We start from the raw sequence: 24,052 nt of genomic DNA, 5'->3' as shown, positions 1-24,052 counted from the left end.
TAAACAGACCCTATTACCCACAGTCATCACCTAGCCAACAAGCTATTATAAGGAGATTACTGGCAAAATGGAGAGGGAAATCTATTATTCTCTCTGTAGGAGGTAATGCCTTTCCCGTTTCTTCCCATGAGGTAATTCTCTCACCTCTCGAATTTAAATGAATGGAATGGTGTTCCAGGAGATGGGGTTCCAGAAAATGTCATGTCTACACTTCATGGCAAATAGATGAGGAAACAGTGGAAATAGTGACAGATTTTATTTTGGGGGGCTTCAAAATCACTGCAGATGGTAACTGCAGCCATGAAGTTAAAAGATGCTTGCTCCTTGGGAGAAAAGTTATGACCTACCTAGATAGCTTATTAAAAAGCAGAGACATTACTTTGCCAACAAAGATCTGTCTAGTCAAAGCTATGGTTTTTCTAGTAGTCATGTAAGGATGTGAGAGTTGGACTATAAAGAAAGCTGAGCACTAAAGAATTGATGCTTTTGAACTATGGTGCTGGAGAAGACTCTTGAGAGTCCCTTGGACTGCAAGGAGATCCAACCAATCTACCCTAAAGGAGATCAGTCCTGAATATTCACTGGAAGGACTGATGCTGAAGCTGAAACTCGAAGACTTTGGCCACGTGACTGGAGAACTGACTCAATTGAAAAGACCATAATGCTGGGAAAGATTGAAGGTGGGAGGAGAAGGGGACAACAGAGGATGAGATGGTTGGATGGCATCATTGACTCAATGGACATGAGTTTGAGTAAAGTCCAGGAGTTGGTGATGGACAGGGAGGCCTGCCGTGCTACAGACCACGAGGTTGCAAAAAGTTGGACATGTCTGAGTGACTGAACTGAACTGAACTGAACATGAGAAGAGACTGACACCTCCTTCCCCAGCAGGAGACTTGGTGAATTGCAGAACCACAGACCAGCCCCCACCCCAACCATCTGTTGCTACCAGAGCTGATAGTGAGGGATTCTTAGAAAACCTTGGTTACTTCGTGTCATCTTGAGAGAAAGAGCTGAGAAAGGAAGGCATGCAGAAACAATTCAAGAATGAACATGAGTGTGTGAGCCTGCAAAAAGAATGGTGGCCAAACCCACCCTAGTTCCTGTTGGCCCTTTGAGCATGTCAAAGAGGACTTTAGCATTTCCTTGCTTCGTGTGAAGGAGCACAGAGGTTATGTGAGGGAGCAGAAACCATGGCATTGCCCTTGGAAGATGCTAGGTCAGATAAGATAGTCCTTTACTCAGAGCAGGCATAGAATCACAGGCAGGGCAAGGGGGAGTAGTGACAGAAGGAATCTGTTTAAAGGAGATTTTTCGCTCATAAAAATATCAGTAAATAAGGATGTCACGGTCATCAGTGATTACAGCTCTCCAGTGTGGGCTGGTGAGCCCTTGGGGCTCTTGGAAAGGGGAAAAATAGCTGCAATCTCACAACCATATGACTGCAGCCAGTCCCTACAGTGAGCCCGAAGGGAGCTCAGGATGTGAAAGAACACAGGATCCTGGCCCAGGAGAGCTGAGAATGATTTCAGTGAGCCCGGACTCTTGCATCTTCCCATACATAGGAAAGTGCTAAATTCCTTAACTTGGGATATCTGGTTTTCTTTCATTAACAATAATGTTTCGATGTTCAGACCACCTGCCTTTTGTTACAAAATATCTGTGTAACCTGGTTCTTCCCCTTGCCACCTCAGAGGAGATCTCTCAGGCTCACTTGAGATGCTGTCTCGTGGGTTTGAAGCACTAAAAATTCTCACTGAATAAAACAGAACTGTCAACTTTTAGGTTGTGAATATTTTTCAGGTTGACAAAAGCAACATATCTTAAGAGCAGAGCACAGCAGGAGCACATGGATTATGACTGACCGAGGAAAGACCAGTAATACCTCAGCATTACAAAAGTATTAGTTATACAAGAACTATATTGTTCCCCTTCTCCAAGTCCCTTGGAATCCACTGAGCAAAGGGTCTAAACTTTATTTGAGATTGGAACTTCAAAGCGGACTGGAATTTTTTTTACAACCAACGTGGCCAGAAAAGTGTAGGATCTGTCTCTGATATCATTAAGTGACAATAACAAATAAAAAAGATAATGATTTGAAATATAAAGCTCTAATTCCTATATCATGTACCTGCTGTCATCACTGGGGAAAAGAAGTTTAAATTGCTCATTAAAATGAATTTCACAGAATGGATGTTATTTATTCATATTCATATACTTTTCTGTCTCTGTGTTATATGAAGGTAGCATTTTTTTGTAGTCAAATACATCTGAGATCAAATAATCATTCTGTCATTTAATATGTTATATGACTTTTTTTCATTAATGCTGCCATATCCCCTAGTCTCCTTATCTATGAAAAGGTTAATAATAACTTCATCATAGGGATTCTGGTAGAATTTAATGAAAGAATGAAGGCAAAGTGTTTGGTACATAGTAGATGTTCAATAAGCATTAGTCCCAGTTTCTAGTAAAGATGGAGTAACAGGGAGTAGATTTACTCTCCCATATGAAACAATTTGAAAAATCAGACAAAATTTATGAAATAATGCAGTTTATTTTTAACACAGGATGTGAAGCAGTGGGATGATGCTCCCTGAAAAAGTAGAAACAAACCAAAGGACCTTTATTATTGCTCCAGTTTACTGCTTAGAAAGAATTTCAGGTCACATCATGGAGAGGGGACAGCCAAGCAATGGATTTCCTAAGAAGACAGAGGTAGAAGTCCAGAAAGGCCAAGGCAGCTAGGAATAGCAGGGGAGAGTACCAGATCAAAGAAGCACAATGAATTCAAAGCAGAAGAAACATGAATAAAACCACCCCAAGGCATATAAAATCAAATTGCTAAAAAAGTAATAAAGAAATATGTTTAAAAACAACCAGAGAGAAAAAAGACACATCACATGAGAACACAGGTAAGAATTATAGCAGACTTTCTGTCAGAAACAATTCAAGCTAGAAGCTAGTGGAACAAGATTTTAAAGCTCTTGGTGGGGGGGGGGGGACTTTAGAATTCTATACTCTACAAAAATATCTTTAATATCAGTGGCAGATTGAAGAATTTTTCAGTCATACAAAAGCATCAATAATTCTTCATCAACAGATGTACAGTCCAAGAAATGTTAAAGGAGTCCTTGAAGCAAAAAGAGAATTACACCAGATGGAAATTCAAATCTACACGAAAGGATGAAGAGTGCAGGAAAGACAAATTACTTGAGTAAATAAAAAGATGGTTTCTCTTATCACTTAAGTCTCTGTAAAATACAGTTGATGGTTTCAGTCCAGTTCAGTCCCTCTGTTGTGTCCGACTCTTTGTGACCCCATGAACTGCAGAATGCCAGGCCTCCCTGTCCATCACCAACTCCCAGAGCTTGTTCAAACTCACGTCCATTGAGTCGGTGATGCCATCCAGCCATCTCATCCTCTGTCGTCCCCTTCTCCTCCTGCCCCCAATCCCTCCCAGCATCAGAGTCTTTTCAAATGAGTCAGCTCTTCACATCAGGTGGCCAGAATATTGGAGTTTCAGCTTCAAGATCAGTCCTTCCAATGAACACCAGGACTGATCTCCTTTAGGGTGGACTGGCTGGATCTCCTTGCAGTCCAAGGGACTCTCAAGAGTCTTCTTCAACACCACAGTTCAAAAGCATCAATTTTTTGGCACTCAGCTTTCTTTATAGTCCAACTCTCACATCCATACATGACCACTGGAAAAACCATAGCCTTGACTAGATCGACCTTTGTTGACAAAGTAATGTCTCTGCTTCTTAATATGCTGTCTAGGTTGATCATAACTTTCCTTCCAAGGAGTAAGCATCTTTTAATTTCATGGCTGCAATCACCATCAGCAGTGATTTTGGAGCCCAAAAAAACAAAGTCTGCCACTGTTTCCACTGTTTCCCCATCTATCTGCCATGAAGTGATGGGACTGCATGCCATGATCTTAGTTTTCTGAATGTTGAGCTTTAAGCCAACTTTTTCACTCTCCTCTTTCACTTTCATCAAGAGGCTTTTTAGTTCTTCACTTTCTGCCATAAGGGTGGTCTCATCTGCATATCTGAGGTTATTGATATTTCTCCCAGCAATCTTGATTCCAGCTTGTGCTTCTTCCAGTCCAGCGTTTCTCATGATGTACTCTGCATAGAAGTTAAACAAGCAGGGTGACAATATACAGCCTTGACGTACTCCTTTTCCTATTTGGAACCAGTCTGGTGTTCCATGTCCAGTTCGAACTGTTGCTTCCTGACCTGCATACAGTCTTCTCAAGAGCCACGTCAGATGGTCTGGTATTCCCATCTTTCTCAGAATTTTCCACAGTTTATTGTGATCCACACAGTCAAAGGCTTTGGCATAGTCAATCCTGGAGTAAATGGCAACCCAACCCACTCCAGTATTCTTACCTGGGAAATCCCATGAACAGAGGAGCCTGGTGGGCTACAGTCCATGGAATCACAGTCAGAAATGACAGAGTGACTAACACAGGTAGAGAATGGTAACTTCAGGCTGATCACAAGGTTCCTGGAAAATGGCCCTGTTACCTTCACTACCAACCAAGCAGAAGACAGCCACATACCCTGCAGCTCTCATCCCAAATTTTGCCTATAAAAACTACCCCAGGACTTCTCTGGTACTGCAGTGGATAAGAATCTGCCTGCCAAGGCAGGGGACACAGCTTCGATCTGCGGTCCAGGAAGATTCCATCTGCTACAGGGCAACTAATCCCGTATGCCATACTTCCAGCCTGAGCTCCAGAGTCCACAAGCTGCAACTACTGAGTCTGTGTGCCTTGACTACTGAAGCCTGTGCACCTACAGCCTATGCTCTGCAATGAGAGAAGCCACCACATTCAACCCACGAACCACAATTGGTGAGTAACCCTCCTTTCTGCACTAGAACAGTAAGGAAAGTCCCAACACAACTGAAAAAAAAAAAAAAAAAGACTTCTCTTTCCAAACAATCAGGGAGTATGGGGTTTTTTAGCATGAGCTACTTGTTCTCCCCACTTGACCCTTCAATAAACCTTTCTTTGCTCTAAGCTCTGACACTTTGGTTTGTTTGGCCTCACTATACGTTGGGCAAATGAACCGAACTTGTGTTTGGTAACACTCCCATAACATAGATGGACCTAGAGATTATTGTACTAAGTGAAGTAAGCCAGACAGAGAAAAACAAATATATATTGTTATATATGGGATCTAAAAGGAAAAAAAAAAAGGCAAAAAAGAAAAGATGCAAGTAAACTTATTTAAAAAACAGAAATAGACCCACAGACACAGAAAACAAACTTATGAAAACAAACTTCTTCACCAAGGTGAAGAAGGGGGGACTACATTAGAAGGTTGGGATTAAACAAATATAATTGACGGTTTAAAGCAAAATGCAATAATGTATTTGAGATTTATAGTATATAAGGAAGTAGAACACGTGACAATATTATAAATTTCAAATGGGAAAAAATGGAAGTATACTGTTATAAGAGTCTTATACTATGTATGAAACAGTATAAAATCTCTTGAAGGCAGACTGTAAGTCATAGCTGTATACTCTAAACTCTAAAGCAGCCTCTAAAATAATACATCAAAGAATTATAACTAATTAACAAATGTGATAAAATGGAATCATAGAAATATTGGATCTAAAATTAGTCAGAAAAAGAATGAGAAAATAAGGAACAGTGTAGATAAAAAGGAAAAAGCAAGACGACAGATTTAAACTTAATTTTATTAAGAATCACAATAAATATAAACACTTGATTAAAAAGCAGAAATTGTCAGATCAAATTAAAGAACATGAGCCACAATATATAATGCTGACAACACATCAAAACAAAACAAAATTTCAGTATAAAGAAGCAAATAGGTGAAGAATAGAAGTGGGAATAGGTGGGAAGATATATCCAGGTTAACACTAATTTAAAGAAATTAGGGTTGCTGTTGCTGCTGCTGCTGCTAAGTCGCTTCAGTCGTGTCCGACTCTGTGCAACCCCATAGATTGCAGCCCACCAGGCGCCTCCATCCATGGGATTCTCCAGGCAAGAGTACCAGAGCGGGGTGCCATTGCCTTCTCCGAAGAAATTAGGGTTAGCTATAGTAACACAGGGGCTTCCCAGGTAGCTCAGTGGTAAAGAATCCACTTGCCAGCATAGGAGAGGCAGAGATGTGGGTTTGATCCCTGGATCAGGAAGATCCCTGGAGAAAGGAATGGCAACCCACTCCAGTATTCCTGGCTGGAAAATCCCACAGAGAGGGGCCTGGCGGGCTACAGTTCATGGGGCTGCAAAGAGTCCAACATGACTGAGTGACTGAGGGCACACACACACTAATGCATAAAAAAAATGATCTTCAGAACCAAAAATATAAACAATGATCAATGATGATGAATCTCAATAATGCACCAAGGAAATAGTGAAAATCCTTAATATTTTTTGCTTCTAATAGCAGAACTCCCAAATACATAACACAAAACAGATAGGACTGTGTGGAAATATCTATATATCCACAGTTACAATCAGTGATTTCAACACTTCTTTCTCAGTAATTTGTAGAATTTGCATAAAGAAAATCAGTAAGGATAAAAGAAACAAACAACACTCTTAACTAACTTGCCCAAACTGACCTTTATCGACTATCCCACCTGGAAACCACAGAATACTCATTCTCTTCCAGTGCACAAGAATGCTGATCTAGATAGAACATATTGTGGGTCATAAATTGTTTTAATAAAAGTATTGAATAAAAGTAACAAAATGTATTCTTTGACCACAGTGAAACAAAATTATAAATAAAAATAGAACGATATCTTGAAAATTCCCCTAATACTTGGAAATAAAATAGTATACTTCTAAATAACCTGTAGACCAGCCATGGTGTTGATCTGTGTGTGGGGAATCTGGCTGGTGCCTCTCTTCTGGTGGGCACTGCCCTGGAAGGCCTCCCCGAGAGACTAAATGGAGAGCACAGAGGGCCTTGCTGGTCCCACCTTCTCATACATAAAAGAGACAAGCACTAAGGATTTCCTGTATAGAACAGGGAACCATATTCAATGGAAAATAATATGAAAAATTTTCACTGGATCATTTTGCTGTACACCTGAAACTAACACAGTATTTTAAATCAACTATACTCCAGTAAAATAAGTAAATAACCCATATATTAAAAATTAAATAGAACAAGAAATTAGAATATTTTGATATGAATGAGTTATGACAAGCAAATGAAAATTGTGAGATAAAATAAAGCAGTACTTAGGAGGAAATTTATAGCACAAAAATGTTTATATTCTAAAGAAGAAAGCTCTCAGGTCAATTAGCTTTGTTAATACTTTGTAGGATTACAAAAAGAAGAGAAAGTTAAGCACAAAGTAGAAGAAGCAATGAAATAATCAAGAATATCAAGCAACAAAATTAAAAGAAAAACAATAGAAAAAAAATCAATGAAATCAAAAGCTGTTTCTTTGAGAAGATCAGTAAAACTTTAAATTTTGGTTCTAATTCTATGAAAAATGCCATCGGTGATTTGACAGGGATTGCATTGAATCTGTAGATTGCCTTGGATAGTGCAGTCATTTGGACAACACTGACTCTTCAATCCAAAAGCATGCTATATCTTTATATCTGTTTATGTCATCTTTGATTTATTTTATTAGCATTTTATATAACAGTTTTTGAAGTATAAGTATTTTGTCTCCCTAGGTATGTTTATTCCTAGGTATTTTATTCTTTTTGATGTGGTGGTAAATGGGATTGTTTCTTTATCTTTCTGATATTCCATTAATCCTGCACAGAAAAGCAACAGATTTCTGTGTATTAATTTCATATCTTGTAACTTTACAGAATTCATTGGTGAGCTCTAATAGTTTTCTAGTATCTTTAGGATTTCTTATATATGGTGGAAAGGTCTGACACAATGTGGTCCACTGGAGAAGGGAACGGCAAACCACTTCAGTATTTTTGTCTTGAGAACCCCATGAAGAGTATGAAAAGGCAAAATGATAGGATATTGAAAGAGGAACTCCCCAGGTTGGTAGCTGCCCAATATGCTACTGGAGATCAGTGGAGAAATAACTCCAGAAAGAATGAAGGGATGGAGCCAAAGCAAAAACAATACTCAGTTGTGGACGTGACTGGTGATAGAAGCAAGGTCCGATGCTGTAAAGAGCAATATTGCATAGGAACCTGGAATGTCAGGTCCATGAATCAAGGCAAATTGGAAGTGGTCAAACGAGATGGCAAGAGTGAACATCAACATTCTAGAAATCAGCGGATTCCTAGATCTGCTAAAATGGACTGGAATGGGTGAATTTAACTCAGATGACCATTTATATCTACAACTGTGGGCAGGAATCCCTTAGAAGAAATGGAGTAGCCATCATGGTCAACAAAAGACTCCGAAATGCAGTACTTGGATGCAATCTCAAAAACGACAGAATGATCTCTGTTCATTTCCAAGGCAAACCATTCAATATCACAGTAATCCAAGTCTATGCCCCAACCAGTAATGCTGAAGAAGCTGAAGTTGAATGGTTCTATAAAGACCTACAAAACTTTATAGAACCAACACCCAAAAAAAGTGTCCTTTTCATTATACGGGACTGGAATGCAAAAGTAGGAAGTCAAGAAACACCTGGAGTAACAGGCAAATTTGGCCTTGGAATATGGAATGAAGCAGGGCAAAGACTAATAGAGTTTTGCCAAGAAAATGCACTGGTCATAGCAAACACCCTCTTCCAACAACACAAGAGAAGACTCTACACATGGACATCACCAGATGGTCAACACGGAAATCAGACTGATCATATTCTTTGTAGCCAAAGATGGAGAAGCTCTATACAGTCAACAAAAACAAGACCAGAAGCTGACTGTGGCTCTGATCATGAACTCCTTATTGCCAAATTCAGACTTAAATTGAAGAAAGTAGGGAAAACCACTAGACCATTCAGGTATGAGCTAAATCAAATCCCTTATGATTATAGAGTGGAAGTGAGAAATAGATTTAAGGGCCTAGATCTGATAGACAGGGTGCCTGATGAACTATGGAATGAGGTTCGTGACATTGTACAGGAGACAGGGATCAAGACCATTCCCATGGAAAAGAAATGCAAAAAAAGCAAAATGACTGTTTGAGGAGGCCTTACAAATAGCTGTGAAAAGAAGAGACGCGAACAGCAAAGGAGAAAAGGAAAGATATAAGCATCTGAATGCAGAGTTCCCAAGAATAACAAGAAGAGATAAGAAAACCTTCTTCAGCGATCAATGCAAAGAAATAGAGGAAAACAACAGAATGGGAAAGACTAGAGATCTCTTCAAGAAAATTAGAGATACGAAGGGAACATTTCATGCAAAGATGAGCTCGATAAAGGACAGAAATGGTCTGGACCTAACAGAAGCAGAAGATATTAAGAAGAGGTAGCAAGAATACACAGAAGAACTGTACAAAAAAGATCTTCACGACCAAGATAATCACGATGGTGTGATCACTCACCTACACCCAGACATCCTGGAATGTGAAGTCAAGTGGGCCTTAGAAAACATCATTATGAACAAAGCTAGTGGAGGTGATGGAATTTCAGTTGAGCTATTTCACATCCTGAAAGATGATGCTGTGAAAGTGCTGCACTCAATATGCCAGCAAATTTGGAAAACTCAGCAGTGGCCACAGGACTGGAAAAGGTCCGTTTTCATTCCAATCCCAAAGAAAGGCAATGCCAAAGAATGCTCAAACTACTGCACAATTGCACTCATCTCACATGCTAGTAAAGTAATGCTCAAAATTCTCCAAGCCAGGCTTCAGCAATATGTGAAACATGAACTTCCAGATGTTCAAGCTGGGTTTTAGAAAAGGCAGAGGAACCAGAGATCAAATTGCCAACATCCCCGGCTCATAGAAAAAGCAAGAGAGTTCCAGAAAAACATCTATTTCTGCTTTATTGACTATGTCAAAGCCTTTGACTGTGTAGATCACAATAAACTGTGGAAAATTCTGAAAGAGATGGGAATACCAGACAACATGACCTGCTTCTTGAGAAACTTATATGCAGGTCAGGAAGCAACAGTTAGAACTGGACATGGAACAACAGACTGGTTCCAAATAGGGAAAGGAGTATGTCAAGGCTGTATATTGTCACTCTGCTTATTTAACTTATATGCAGAGTACATCATGAGAAACGCTGGGCTGGAAGGACCAGAAGCTGGAATCAAGATTGCCAGGAGAAATATCAATAACCTCAGATATGCAGATGACACCATCCTTATGGCAGAAAGTGAAGAGGAACTAAAAAGTCTCTTGATGAAAGTGAAAGAGGAGTGAAAAAGTTGGCTTAAAGCTCAACATTCAGAAAACAAAGATCATGACATCTTGTCCCATCACTTCTTGGGAAATAGATGGGGAAACAGTGGAAACAGTGTCAGATTTTATTTTGGGGGGGCTCCAAAATCACTGCAGATGGTGATTGCAGCCATGAAATTAAAAGGCGCTTACTCCTTGGCAGAAAAGTTATAACCAACCTAGAGAGCATATTGAAAAGCAGAGACATTACTTTGCCAACAAAGGCCTGTCTAGTCAAGGCTATGCTTTTTCCAGTGGTCATATATGGATGTGAGAGTTGGACTGTGAAGAAAGCTGAGCGCCGAAGAATTGATGCTTTTGAACTGTGGTGTTGGAGAAGACTCTTGAGAGTCCCTTGGACTGCAAGGAGATCCAACCAGTCCATTCTGAAGAAAATCAGTCCTGGGTGTTCTTTGGAGGGAATGATGCTGAAGCTGAAACTCCAGTACTTTGGCCACCTCATGAGAAGAATTGACTCATTGGAAAAGACTGTGATGCTGGGAAGGATTGGGGGCAGGAGGAGAAGGGGACGACAGAGGATGAGATGGCTGGATGGCATCACTGACTCGATGGACATGAGTCTGAGTGAACTCAGTTAGTGATGGACAGGGAGGCCTGGTGTGCTGGGATTCATGGGGTCGCAAAGGGTCAGACACGACTGAGCGACTAAACTGAACTGAACTGATATATAGTATCACATCATCTGCAAACTGACACTTTTACTTCTTTCCCAATTTGTATTCTATTTATTATTTTTTTTAAATCTCTGATTGATATGATTAGGACTTCCTAACTATGTTGAATAATAGTGGTGAGAGTGGACATAAAAGTGTTGAGAGTGGATGTTCTTGTGTTGTTCCTGATCTTAGAATAAATGCTGTCAGCTTTTCACCATTGATTATGATGTTAGGTGTGAATTTGTCATGTATAGCCCTTTGAATGGAGACAGAGAAGACCCTGAATAGCCAAAGCAATTTGAAAAATAAAAATGGAGCTGTAGAAATCAGGCTTCCTGATGTCAGACTATATTATAAAGCTATAGTCATCAAAACAGTATGGTACTGACACAAAATCAGAATTATAGATTAATTGAACAAGATAGAAAGAATTAAACCCACACATCTATGGCCAATTAATCTATGCCTAAGGAGGCAAGATTATATAATGAGAAAAAGATGGTTTTCCCAATAAATGATACTGGGAAAACTGGGCAGCTACATGTAAAAGAAAATAAATTAGAATATTCTTTAACACCATACACAAAAATAAACACAAATGGATTAAAAACCTAAATGTAAGACCAGGTACTATAGAACTTTTAGAGGAAAACATAAGCAGAACACTCTTTGACATAAATCACAGCAATATCTTTTTCAAGCCATCTCCTAGAGTAATGGAAATGAAAACAAAAATAAACAAATGAGACTAATTAAACAAAAAAGCTTTTGCACACACACACACACAAAACCCAACAACAAACAAACCATAGATAAACTGAAAAGACCACTTACAGAATGGGAGAAAATATTTGCAAACTATATGACTGATGTGGATTATTCTTGAAAATTTACAAACAGCTCATGTGGCTCAATATAAAAAGAAAAGAAACAAACAAACAACTGAATCAAAAATTGGACAGAAAACCTATATAGACGTTTCTCCAAAGAAGACATACCAATGGCCAAGAGGCACATGTAAAGATGCTCAACTTTGATATTAGAGAAATCCATTCGAGGCTACAATGAGATAACATCTCACACTGCTCAGAATGGCCATCATCAAAAAAATCTAAAAAGAATAAATGTGGGAGAGGGTGTGGAGAAGAGAGAATCCTCCTACACTGTTGCTGGGAGTGTACATCATGACAGTCACTATGGAGAGCAATATCATTACTGAAAAAAACTGAACAGAGGCGGCCCTAAGATGGCGGAGGAATAGGATGGGGAGACCACTTTCTCCCCCACAAATTCATCAAAAGAACATTTAAACGCTGAGTAAATTCCACAAAACAACTTCTGAATGCTGGCAGAAGACATCAGGCACCTAGAAAAGCAGCCCATTGTCTTCAAAAGGAGGTAGCAAAAAATATAAAAGACAAAAGAGGTAAGGATGGAGCTCTGGCCCGGGAAGGGAGTCTTAAAAAGAGAGAAGTTTCCAAACACCAGAAAACACTCTCACTGCTGAGTCTATGGTGAGCCTTGGAACCACAGAGGGCAACGTAACTGGGAGGAAAAACAAATAAATAATTAAACCCCACAGATTACAGGTCCAACGGTAACTCCCCAATGGAGAAGCAGCACAGAGGCCTGCACCCACCACTAGCAAGTGGGGGCTGAGCAGGGAGGTGTGGGCTGCATTGCTTAGAGTAAGGACTGGGCCTGAATGCCCCGAGGGCAATCTGAGGGAACTAACTTGGACTAGCAAACCAGACTGTGGGATAGCTACCATGCAAAAAGCCCTAACCTAAACACTGCCAGACCCCCTCACAGAACAAAGGACTGAACAGAGCTAGTTGGCTGCATCCCTCTCCGGTGACAGGCAGCCAGAGCCGGAAGCGGGCAATCGCGGCCCCAGAGAGGCATTATCTACCAAACTGCAAGCAGGCTTCTTTGCTAACTAAGAATTCCTGGGATTCTGGACAGTCAACATCCGCCTGAGAAGGTGCGCTGGTTGTACACCCAGAAAACTGAGCAGCAGGGACTGGGGAGGCGAGAAGCTGCAGCGACCACGCTTGCCAAACACCTGATCACCTGAGCTTCTTGGACCTGGGAAGGGCACAAAACACAGGCACAAACGAGTTTGCGCCTCTGAAGACTACCTGAGTGCCTGAACCTGAGCGGCTTAGACCTGGAAGGTGCATGCAGCCCAGGGCCGGCCTTAGACGGTTCCTGGTGGAGCAACCTAGAGCCTGAGCAGTGTGGGCAGGGAGGGTACATGCGCTGTGAGTGGGGGCAGGCCCAGTGAGGCTGAGACACTGAGAGCACACGCCAATGTTATTTGATTGCAGCGTCCCTCCCTCCCCACAGCATGACTGAACAAATGAGCCTAAAAATGTGTCCACCACCGCCCCCTTGTGTCAGGGTGGAAATCAGGCACTGAAGAGACCAGCAAACAGAAGAAGCTAAAACAGAGGGAACTACCTTGGAAGTGACAGGTGCAATAGATTAAAACCCTGTCGTTAGTACCGACTACATAGGAAGGGGCCTATAGATCTTGAGAAATATAAGCCAGACCAAGGAATTATCCAAAAATGAACTGACCCCACACTGCCCACAACACCACCAGAGAAAGTCCTAGATATATTTTTACTATTTTTACTATCATTCTTTATTTTTTTATTTTTAATTTTTTAAAGCAAACTTCATATATATATATTTTTTTATAATTTTTGTGACTTTTTTTTCTTTAATATTGTATTTTTGAAAATCCAACCTCTACTCTAGATTTTTAATCTTTGCTTTTTGGTATTTGTTATCAATTTTGTACCTTTAAGAACCCAATCTTCAGTACCCGTTTTTATTTGGGAGTGAGATCACTGGCCTGACTGCTCTCTCCCCCTGTGGACTCTCTTTTTTCTCCACCAGGTTGCCTCTATCTCCTCCCTCCCCCTTCTCTTCTCTACTCAACTCTGTGAATCTCTGTGCATTCTGGATGGTGGAGAACACTTAGGGAACTGATTACTGGCTGGATCTGTCTCTCTCCTTTCGATTCTCCCCTTTATCCTCCTGGCCACCTCTGTCTCCTTCCCCCTTCTTTTCTTCTCTGTATAACTCCATGAACATCTCTGAGTAGTCCAGACTGTGGAGCGCACATAAGGAAACAATTACTGGCTAGCTTGCTCTCTCCTCTTTCGATTCCACCTCATCTCATTTGGGTCACCTCTAACTCCCTCCTCCCTCTTCTCTTCTCCATGTAACTCTGTGAACCTCTCTGGGTGTCCCTTACTGTGGAGAAACTTTTCATCTGTCCAAATCCTGAGAACACCAGAGAACTCCTGACTCCAGGGAGCGTTAATCGACAGGAGCTCATCAAACACCTCCATATCTACACTGAAACCAAGCACCACCCAATGGCCAACAAGTTCCAGAGCAAGACATACCACACAAATTCTCCAGCAACACAGGAACACAGCCCTGAGCTTCAATATACAAGCTGCACAAAGTCACTCCAAAACCGTTGATATATCATAACTCATTATTGGACACTTCATTGCACTCCAGAGAGAAGAAATCCAGCTCCACCCACCAGAACACTGACACAAGCTTCCCTAACCAGGAAACCTCGACAAGCCACCTATACAACTTCACCCACAGTGAGGAAATCCACAATAAAGAGAACTCTACAACCTGCCAGAATACAGAAAGACCACCCCAAACACAGCAATATAAACAAGACAAAGAGTCAGAGGAATACCCAGCAAGTAAAGGAACAGGATAAATGCCCACCAAACCAAACAAAAGAGGAAGAGATGGGGAATCTACCTGATAAAGAATTCCAAATAATGATAGTGAAAATGATCCAAAATCTTGAAATCAAAATGGAATCACATATAAATAGCCTAGAGACAAGGATTGAGAAGATGCAATAAAGGTTTAACAAGGACCTAGAAGAAATGAAAAAGAGTCAATATATAATGAATAATGCAATAAATGAGATCAGAAACACTCTGGAGGGAACAAATAGTAGAATAATGGAGGCAGAAGATAGGATTGGTGAAGTAGAAGATAGAATGGTAGAAATAAATGAATCAGAGAGGAAAAAAGAAAAACGAATTAAAAGAAATGAGGACAATCTCAGAGACCTCTGGGACAATGTTAAATGCCCCAACATTCAAATCATAGGAGTCCCAGAAGAAGAAGACAAAAAGAAAGACCATGAGAAAATACTTGAGGAGATAATAGTTGAAAACTTCCCTAAAATGGAGAAGGAAATAATCACCCAAGTCCAAGAAACCCAGAGAGTCCCAAACAGGATAAACCCAAGGCAAAACACCCCAAGACACATATTAATCAAATTAACAAAGATCAAACACAAAGAACAAATATTAAAAGCAGCAAGGGGAAAACAACAAATAACACACAAGGGGATTCCCATAAGGATAACAGCTGATCTTTCAATAGAAACTCTTCAGGCCAGGAGGGAATGGCAAGACACAGTTAAAGTGATGAAAGAAAATAACCTACAGCCCAGATTACTCTACCCAGCAAGGATGTCATTCAAATATGAAAGAGAAATCAAAAGCTTTACAGACAAGCAAAAGCTGAGAGAATTCAGCACCACCAAACCAGCTCTCCAACAAATGCTAAAGGATATTCTCTAGACAGGAAACACAAAAAGGGTGTATAAACTCAAACCCCAAACAATAAAGGAAATGGCAACAGGATCATACTTATCAATAATTACCTTAAACGTAAATGGTTTGAATGCCCCAACCAAAAGACAAAGACTGGCTGAATGGATACAAAAACAAGACCCCTATAAATGTTGTCTACAAGAGACCCACCTCAAAACAAGGAACACAGACTGAAAGTGAAGGGCTGGAAAAAGATATTCCATGCAAATAGAGACCAAAAGAAAGCAGGAGTAGCAATACTTGTATCAGATAAAAAGACTTTAAAACAAAGGCTGTGAAAAGAGATAAAGAAGGACACTACATAATGATCAAAGGGCCTACATAATGAGCACTACCTACATAATGATCACCACATAATGATCAATCCAAGAAGAAGATATAACAATTATAATATATATGCATCCACATGGGAGCATCACAATATGTAAGACAAATGCAAGCAAGTATGTAAAGGGAAATTAACAATAACATAATAATAGTGAGAGACTTTAATACCCCACTCACACCTATGGATAGATCAACTAAACAGAAAATTAACAAGGAAACACAAACTTTAAAATGATACAATAGACCAGTTAGACCTAAATGATATTTATAGGACATTTCACCCCCAAACAATGAATTTCACCTTTCTCTCAAGTGCACATGGAAGCTTCTCCAGGATAGATCGCACCCTGGGCCATAAATCTAGCCTTGGTAAATTAAAAAAAAAATGAAATAATTCCAAGCATCTTTTCTGACCACAATGCAGTAAGATTAGATCTCAATTACAGGAGAAAAACTATTAAAAATTCCAACATATGGAGGCTGAACAACACACTGCTGAATAAGTAACAAATCACAGAAGAAATAAAAAAAGAAATTAAAAAAATCAAAATATGCATAGAAATGAATGAAAATGAAAACACAATCCAAAACCTGTGGGACACTGTAAAAGCAGTGCTAAGGGGAAAGTTCATAGCAATACAGGCATACCTCACGAAACAAGAAAAAAGTCAAATAAATAGCCTAACTCTACACCTAAGGCAACTAGGAAAGGAAGAAATGAAGAACCCCAGGGTTAGTAGAAGGAAATAAATCTTAAAAATTAGGGCAGAAATAAATGCAAAAGAAACAAAAGAGACCATAGCAAAAATCAACAAACCTGGTTCTTTGAAAGGATAAATAAAATTGACAAACTGTTAGCCAGACTCATTAAGAAACATAGGGAGAAAAATCAAATCAATAAAGTTAGAAATGAAAATAGGGAGATCACAACAGACAACACAGAAATACAAAGGATCATAAGAGACTACTACCAGCAATTATATGCCAATAAAATGGACAACTTGGAAGAAATGGACAAATTCTTAGAAAAGTACAACTTTCCAAAACTGAACCAGGAAAAAATAGAAAATCTTAACAGACCCATCACAAGCACAGAAATTGAAACTATAACCAGAAATCTTCCAGCAAACAAAAGCCCCGGTCCAGACGGCTTCACAGCTGAATTCCACCAAAAATTTAGAGAAGAGGTAAAACCTATCCTACTCAAACTCTTCCAGAAAATTGCAGAGGAAGGTAGATTTCCAAACTCATTCTATGAGGCCACCATCACCCTAATACCAAAACCTGACAAAGATGCCACAAAAAAAGAAAACTACAGGCCAATGTCACTGATGAACATAGATGCAAAAATCCTTAACAAAATTCTAGCAATCAGAATCCAACAACACATTAAAAAGATCATACACCATGACCAAGTGGGCTTTATCCCAGGGATGCAAGGATTCTTCAATGTCTGCAAATCAATCAATGTAGTACACCACATTAACAAACTGAAAAATGAAAGCCATATGATTATCTCAATACATGCAGAGGGAAAGCCTTTGACAAAATTCAACATCCATTTATGATGAAAACTCTCCAGAAAGCAGGAAGAGAAGGAACATACCTCAACATAATAAAAGCTATATATGATAAACCCACAGCAAACATTATCCTCAATGGTGAAAAAATGGAAAGCATTTCCCCTAAAGTCAGGAACAAGGCAAGGGTGCCCACTTTCACCACTACTATTCAAACATAGTTCTGGAAGTTTTGGCCACAGCAATCAGAGCAGGAAAAGAAATAAAAGGAATCCAAGTTGGGAAAGAAGAAGTAAAACTCTCACTATTTGCAGATGACATGATTCTCTACATAAACCCTAAAGACTCCACCAGAAAAGTACTAGAGCTAATCAATGAATAGAGTAAAGTTGCAGGATATAAAATCAACATACAGAAATCCCTTGCATTCCTATACATTAGTAATGAGAAAACAGAAAGAGAAATTAAGGAAACAATTCCATTCACCATTGCAACGAAAAGAATAAAATACTTAGGAATATATCTACCTAAAGAAACTAAAGACCTGTATATAGAAAACTATAAAACACTGGTGAAAGGAATCAAAGAGGACACTAATAGATGGAGAAATATACCGTGTTCATGGATCGGCAGGATCAATATAGTGAAAATGAGTATGCTACCCAAAGCAATCTATAGATTCAATGCAACCCCTATCAAGCTACTAACGGTATTTTTCAGAGAACTAGAACAAATAATTTCACAATTTGTATGGAGATACAAAAAACCTCGAATGGCCAAAGCAATCTTGAGAAAGAAGAATGGAACTGGAGGAATCAACCTGCCTGAATTCAGGCTCTACTACAAAGCCACAGTCATCAAGATAGTATGGTACTGGCACAAAGACAGAAATATAGATCAATGGAGCAAAATAGAAAGCCCAGAGATAAATCCATGCACCTATGGACAGCTTATCTTTGACAAAGGAGGCAAGAATATACAATGGAGTAAAGACAATATCTTTAACAAGTGGTGCTGGGAAAACTGGTCAATCACTTGTAAAAGAATGAAAGTAGAACACTTTCTAACACCATACACAAAAATAAACTCAAAATGGATTAAAGATCTAAACGTAAGACCAGAAACTATAAAACTCTTAGAGGAGAACATAGGCAAAACACTCTCCCACATAAATCACAGCAGGATCCTCTTTGATCCACCTCCCAGAATATTAGAAATAAAAGCAAAAATAAACAAATGGGACCTAATTAAAATTAAAAGCTTCTGCACAACAAAGGAAACTATAAGCAAGGTGAAAAGACAGCCCTCAGAATGAGATAAAATAATAGCAATTGAAGCAACTGACAAAGATCTAATCTCAAAAATATACAAGCAACTCCTGCAGCTCAACTCCAGAAAAATAAACGACCCAATCAAAAAATGGGCCAAAGAACTAAACAGACATTTCTCCAAAGAAGACATACAGATGGCTAACAAACACATGAAAAGCTCAACATCACTCATTATCAGAGAAATGCAAATCAAAACCACAATGAGGTACCATTTCATGCCAGTCAGAATGGCAGCGATCCAAAAGTCTACAAGCAATAAATGCTGGAGGGGGTGTGGGTTTGCATTCCCACACTGTTGGTGGAAATGCAAACTAGTACAGCCACTATGGAGAACAGTGTGGAGATTCCTTAAAAAACTGGAAATAGAACTGCCTTATGACCCAGCAATCCCACTGCTGGGCATACACACTGAGGAAACCAGAATTGAAAGAGACATGTGTACCCCAATGTTCATCGCAGCACTGTTTATAATAGCCAGGACATGGAAGCAACCTAGATGTCCATCAGCAGATGAATGGATAAGAAAGCTGAGGTACATATACACAATGGAGTATTACTCAGCCATTAAAAAGAATTCATTTCAACCAGTTCTAATGAGGTGGATGAAACTGGAGCCTATTATACAGAGTGAAGTAAGCCAGAAAGAAAAATACCCATACAGTATACTAACACATATATATGGAATTTAGAAAGATGGTAATGATAACGCTGTATGTGAGACAGCAAAAGAGAAATAGATGTATAGAACAGTCTTGGACTCTGTGGGAGAGGGAGACGGTGGGATGACTTGAGAGAATGGCATTGAAACATGTATAATATATATGAATCGAATCGCCAGTCCAGGTTCGATGCATGATACAGGATGCTTGGGCTGGTGCACGGGGATGACCCAGAAGGATGGTATGGGGAGGGAGGTGGGAGGGGGGTTCAGGATGGGGAACATGTGTACACCTGTGGCGGATTCATGTTGATGTATGGCAAAACCAATATTGTAAAGTAATTAACCTCCAATTAAAATAAATTTATATTAAAGAAAACCTAAACACAGAACTATGATATGGTCTTGCAATCCTACTCCTGGGCATTTGTTGTTGTTCAGTTGCTAAGTCTTTCTGGGCCCCATGAACTACAGCATTCCAGGCTTCCCTGTCCTTCACTATCTCCTCAAGTTTGCCCAAACTCATGTTCATTGAGCTGGTGATGCCATCCAGCCATCTCACCCTCAGTTACTCCCTTCTCCTCCTGTCCTCAATCTTTCCCATCATCAAGGTCTTTTCCAATGAGTTGGCTCTTTGCATCACGTGGCCAAAGAATTGGAGCTTCAGCTTCAGCATCAGTCCTTCCAATGAACATTCAGGACTGATTTCCTTTAGGATTAACTGGTTTGATCTCCTTACTGTCCAAGGGACTCGCAAGCATCTTCTCCAGCACCACGGTTCAAAGGCATCAATTCTTCAGGGCTCAGCCTTTTTTATTGCCCAGCTCTCCCCTCTGTACATGACTACTGAAAAAACCAGAACTTTGACTATATGGACCTTTGTCAGCAAAGTGATGTCTCTGCTTTATAATACACTGTCTTCGTTTGTCATAGCTTTTCTTCCAGGAGCAAGTGTCTTTTAATTTCATGGCTGGAGTCACCATCTCTGATGATCTTGGAGTTCAAGAAAATAAAATCTGACACTGTTTCCATTTCCCCCCCATCTATTTGCCATGAAGTGTTGGGACAGATGCCATGATCTCAGTTTTTTGAATGCTGAATCTTAATCCAGCTTTTTCGCTCTCCTCTTTCACCTTCTTCAAGAGGCTCTTTAGTTCCTCTTCACTTTCTGCCATTAAGGTGGTGTGATCTGCATATCTGAGGTTGTTGATATTTTTCCTGGAAATCTTGATTCCAACTGGTGATTCATCCAGCCTGACGTTTTGCATGATGTACTCTGCATGAAGTTAAATAAGCAAGGTGACAATACACAGCCTTGACATACTCCTTTCCCAATTTGGAATCATCTGTTGTTCTATGTCCAGTTCTAACTGTTGCTTCTTGACCTGCATACAGACTTCTTAGAAGATAGGTAAGGTGATCTGATATTCTAATCTCCTTAAGAATTTTCCACAGCTTGTTGTGATCCACACCGTCAAAGGCTTTAGCATAGTCAATGAAACAGAAGTTTTTCTGGAATTTCCTGGCTTATTCTGTGATCCAACAGATGATGGAAATTCGATCTCTGGTCCCTCTGCCTTTTCTAAATCCAGCTTGTACATCAGGAAGTTCTTGATTCACATACTGCTGAAGCCTAACTTGAAGAATCTTGAGCATAACCTGGCTCTTGGGCATATATCTGGAGAAAAAATGGTTTGAAAAGATACATGCATCCCAATGTTCACTACACTGCCATTTACAATAGGCAAGACATGAACACAGGTGAATGCCCATTGACAGGTGAATGGATATAGAAGATGTGTTTCATATATACAATGGAATATTACTCAGCCTTTAAAAAGAATGAAATAATGCCATTTGCACCAAAATTGATGGACATGGAGACTATCATACTAAGTGAAGTATATCAGAGAAAGATAAATATCATATGTATTGCTTATCTGATACATATCATATTGTTAAAATGATACAAGTGAATCTATTTACAAAACAGAAACAGACTCATAGACTTAGAGAATGAACTTATGATTAGCAGGGTGGAAGAGTGAAGGTGAGGGATAGATTCAGAGTTTAGGACTGACATGTACACTCTACTACATTTAAAATAGATAACTAACAAAGAACTATGTATAGCACAGGGAAATCTCAACTGAAATGAAAAAAATAACCTAAATGAGAAAAAACTGAAAATGTATATGTATAACTGAAGTACTTTGCTGTACACCTGAAACTAACATAACACTAATATAACAAAGTTAATCAACTTCACTCTAATATAAAAGAAAAATTAAAAAAGCTTTAAATTTCTATCTAAACTGATCAGGAAAAAAAGAGAGAAAACAAAAATTAGGAATTTCAGGAATGAGAAAGGGAACATCACTACAGATTCTACAGATACTAAAAGCTAATAAGGGCATATTATAAACAAGTTTATACCAATACATTTGACATATTAGATGAAAAAAACATATTAGGCCAAAGTTCATTCAAGAAAAAATAGATCATGTAAATGTCCTTATACAGATGAAAGAAACTTTCCCACAAAGAAAACTGGGCTATTCCACCGTATATTTAAGGAAGAAATAATACCAATTTTATGGAAAATCTCTCAGAAAATTGAAAAGCAGGAAATACTTCCCAATTATTTTTACACAGTGGTCAGCATTACCTTGCTACCAAAACTGGAAAATGATATTACAAGAAGTGAATACTATAGAACCTTTTTCATAATCATAAATGCAAAGATGCAAAGATTTTAGTCTATCAAATCAAATACAAAAATATATAAAAAGAATAATTCATTCACTCATTCACATTATGAAGAAATATGACCTTCCCAAGAATGCAAGGGTAATTTAACACTGAAAAAAAAAAAAAACCAACGTGGGTCATAGTAACAGACTGAAAAAAAAAGTACATGATTAGCTCCCTAAGTTTAATAAAAGGATACAACAAAGTCCAAATCGATTTTTGATAAAATCTCTCAGCAACTTAGGGCTAGAAGGGAATTTGCTCATTCTCATAAAGGGTATATATGAAAAGTTGAAATGTAACATCATGCTTAATGGTGAAAGACTGAATTGCTTCTGGTAAGATGAGGGGCAAGGCAAGGATGTCTACTCTTACCACTTCCATTCAACATTGCACCAGAAGTCTAGCCAGTGCAATAAAACAAAATTAAAAAGAAACAAAATGAATCCAGATTGAAAATGGAATCAGTAATTAGTGAAACTATTTTTTGAAAAGTTCTAAATTTTAATTTTGGTGTGTTAAGAACATTTAGTATGTGATTTACCCAAAAAGCAGAGACATTACTTTGCCTACAACGGTCTGTATAGTCAAAGCTATGGTTTTTCCACTAGTCACATATGGATGTGAGAGCTGGAGAATAAAAAAGGGTGAGTGCTGAAGAACTGATGCCTTTGCATTGTGCTGCTGGAGAAGACTCTCAAGAGTCCCTTGGACAGCAAGGAGATCAAACCAGGAAATCATAATGAAAATCAACCCTGAATATTCATTGGAAGGACTGATGGTAAAGCTGAGCTCCAATCCTTTGGCCACCTGATGAGAAGAGCTGACTCATTGGAAAAGACCCTGACGCTGTGAAAGATTGAAGTCAGGAGGAGAAGAGGATGACAGAGGATGAGATGGCTAGATGGCATCAGCGACTTAATGGACAAGAGTTTGAGCAAACTCCAGGAGATGGCAAAGGACAGGGAAGCCTGGCGTGCTGCTGTCTGTGGATCACAAAGAGTTGGACACTAAGGAACTGAACAACAACTACCCTCTGTGACTACTACTGCAATGAACATTAGAGTGCTAATATCATTTCAGGATTCTGATTTCAATTCTTTTGAGTAAATACCCAGAAGTGGAATTCCAAGAAAAAGTTTCTGAGAACATATTGAGAACATCTCACAAAGAACCTGTATCCATACTGTACAAATGACTTTATTACTTAGTAAGGACACACACAACCTTGTTTTAAAAAGGACAGAACACTAAAATAGACAATCCAAAAGAATACAAATGGGCAATTAGCAAATGAATATATGTTCAGTGTAGTCATCAGGAACCCCAAATGAAAATCACAACAAAATATCCCTTTCTACTGTCTGGCATAAATTAAATTAAAAAGAATGGCAAAACTATTCCTGGTGTTGGTGATAATGTGGAGCAATTGGAATTTTCATACATTACCATTAGAAATGTAAAATGATGCAGTCACTTGGAAAAAAGATTGGAAATTTTGTTTTTTATAAAATTCAACATATATCAATAGTTACATATGATGGAATAATTCTACTGCTAGATATTTTATCAATAGAACTGAAAACATGTACTCATAAAAAGACTTGTAAAGGAATGTTTATAGCAGCTTTATTCATAATATTCACAAACTGAGTACTCTCCAAATGATCATCAACAAATCAATTGATAAACAAACTGGTTCATCCATACAATTGACTACAACTCAGCAGCAAAAAAGAACTACACATTGACACATGCAAGGGTATAAATGAACATTATAAACACTATACTAC

Source organism: Oryx dammah, unplaced genomic scaffold (genome assembly GCF_014754425.2).
Source record: "Oryx dammah isolate SB20612 unplaced genomic scaffold, SCBI_Odam_1.1 HiC_scaffold_28, whole genome shotgun sequence".
Lineage (NCBI taxonomy): Eukaryota > Metazoa > Chordata > Mammalia > Artiodactyla > Bovidae > Oryx > Oryx dammah.
The sequence above is the reverse complement of the archived record's forward strand: the minus strand, read 5'-3'. Positions refer to the sequence as shown.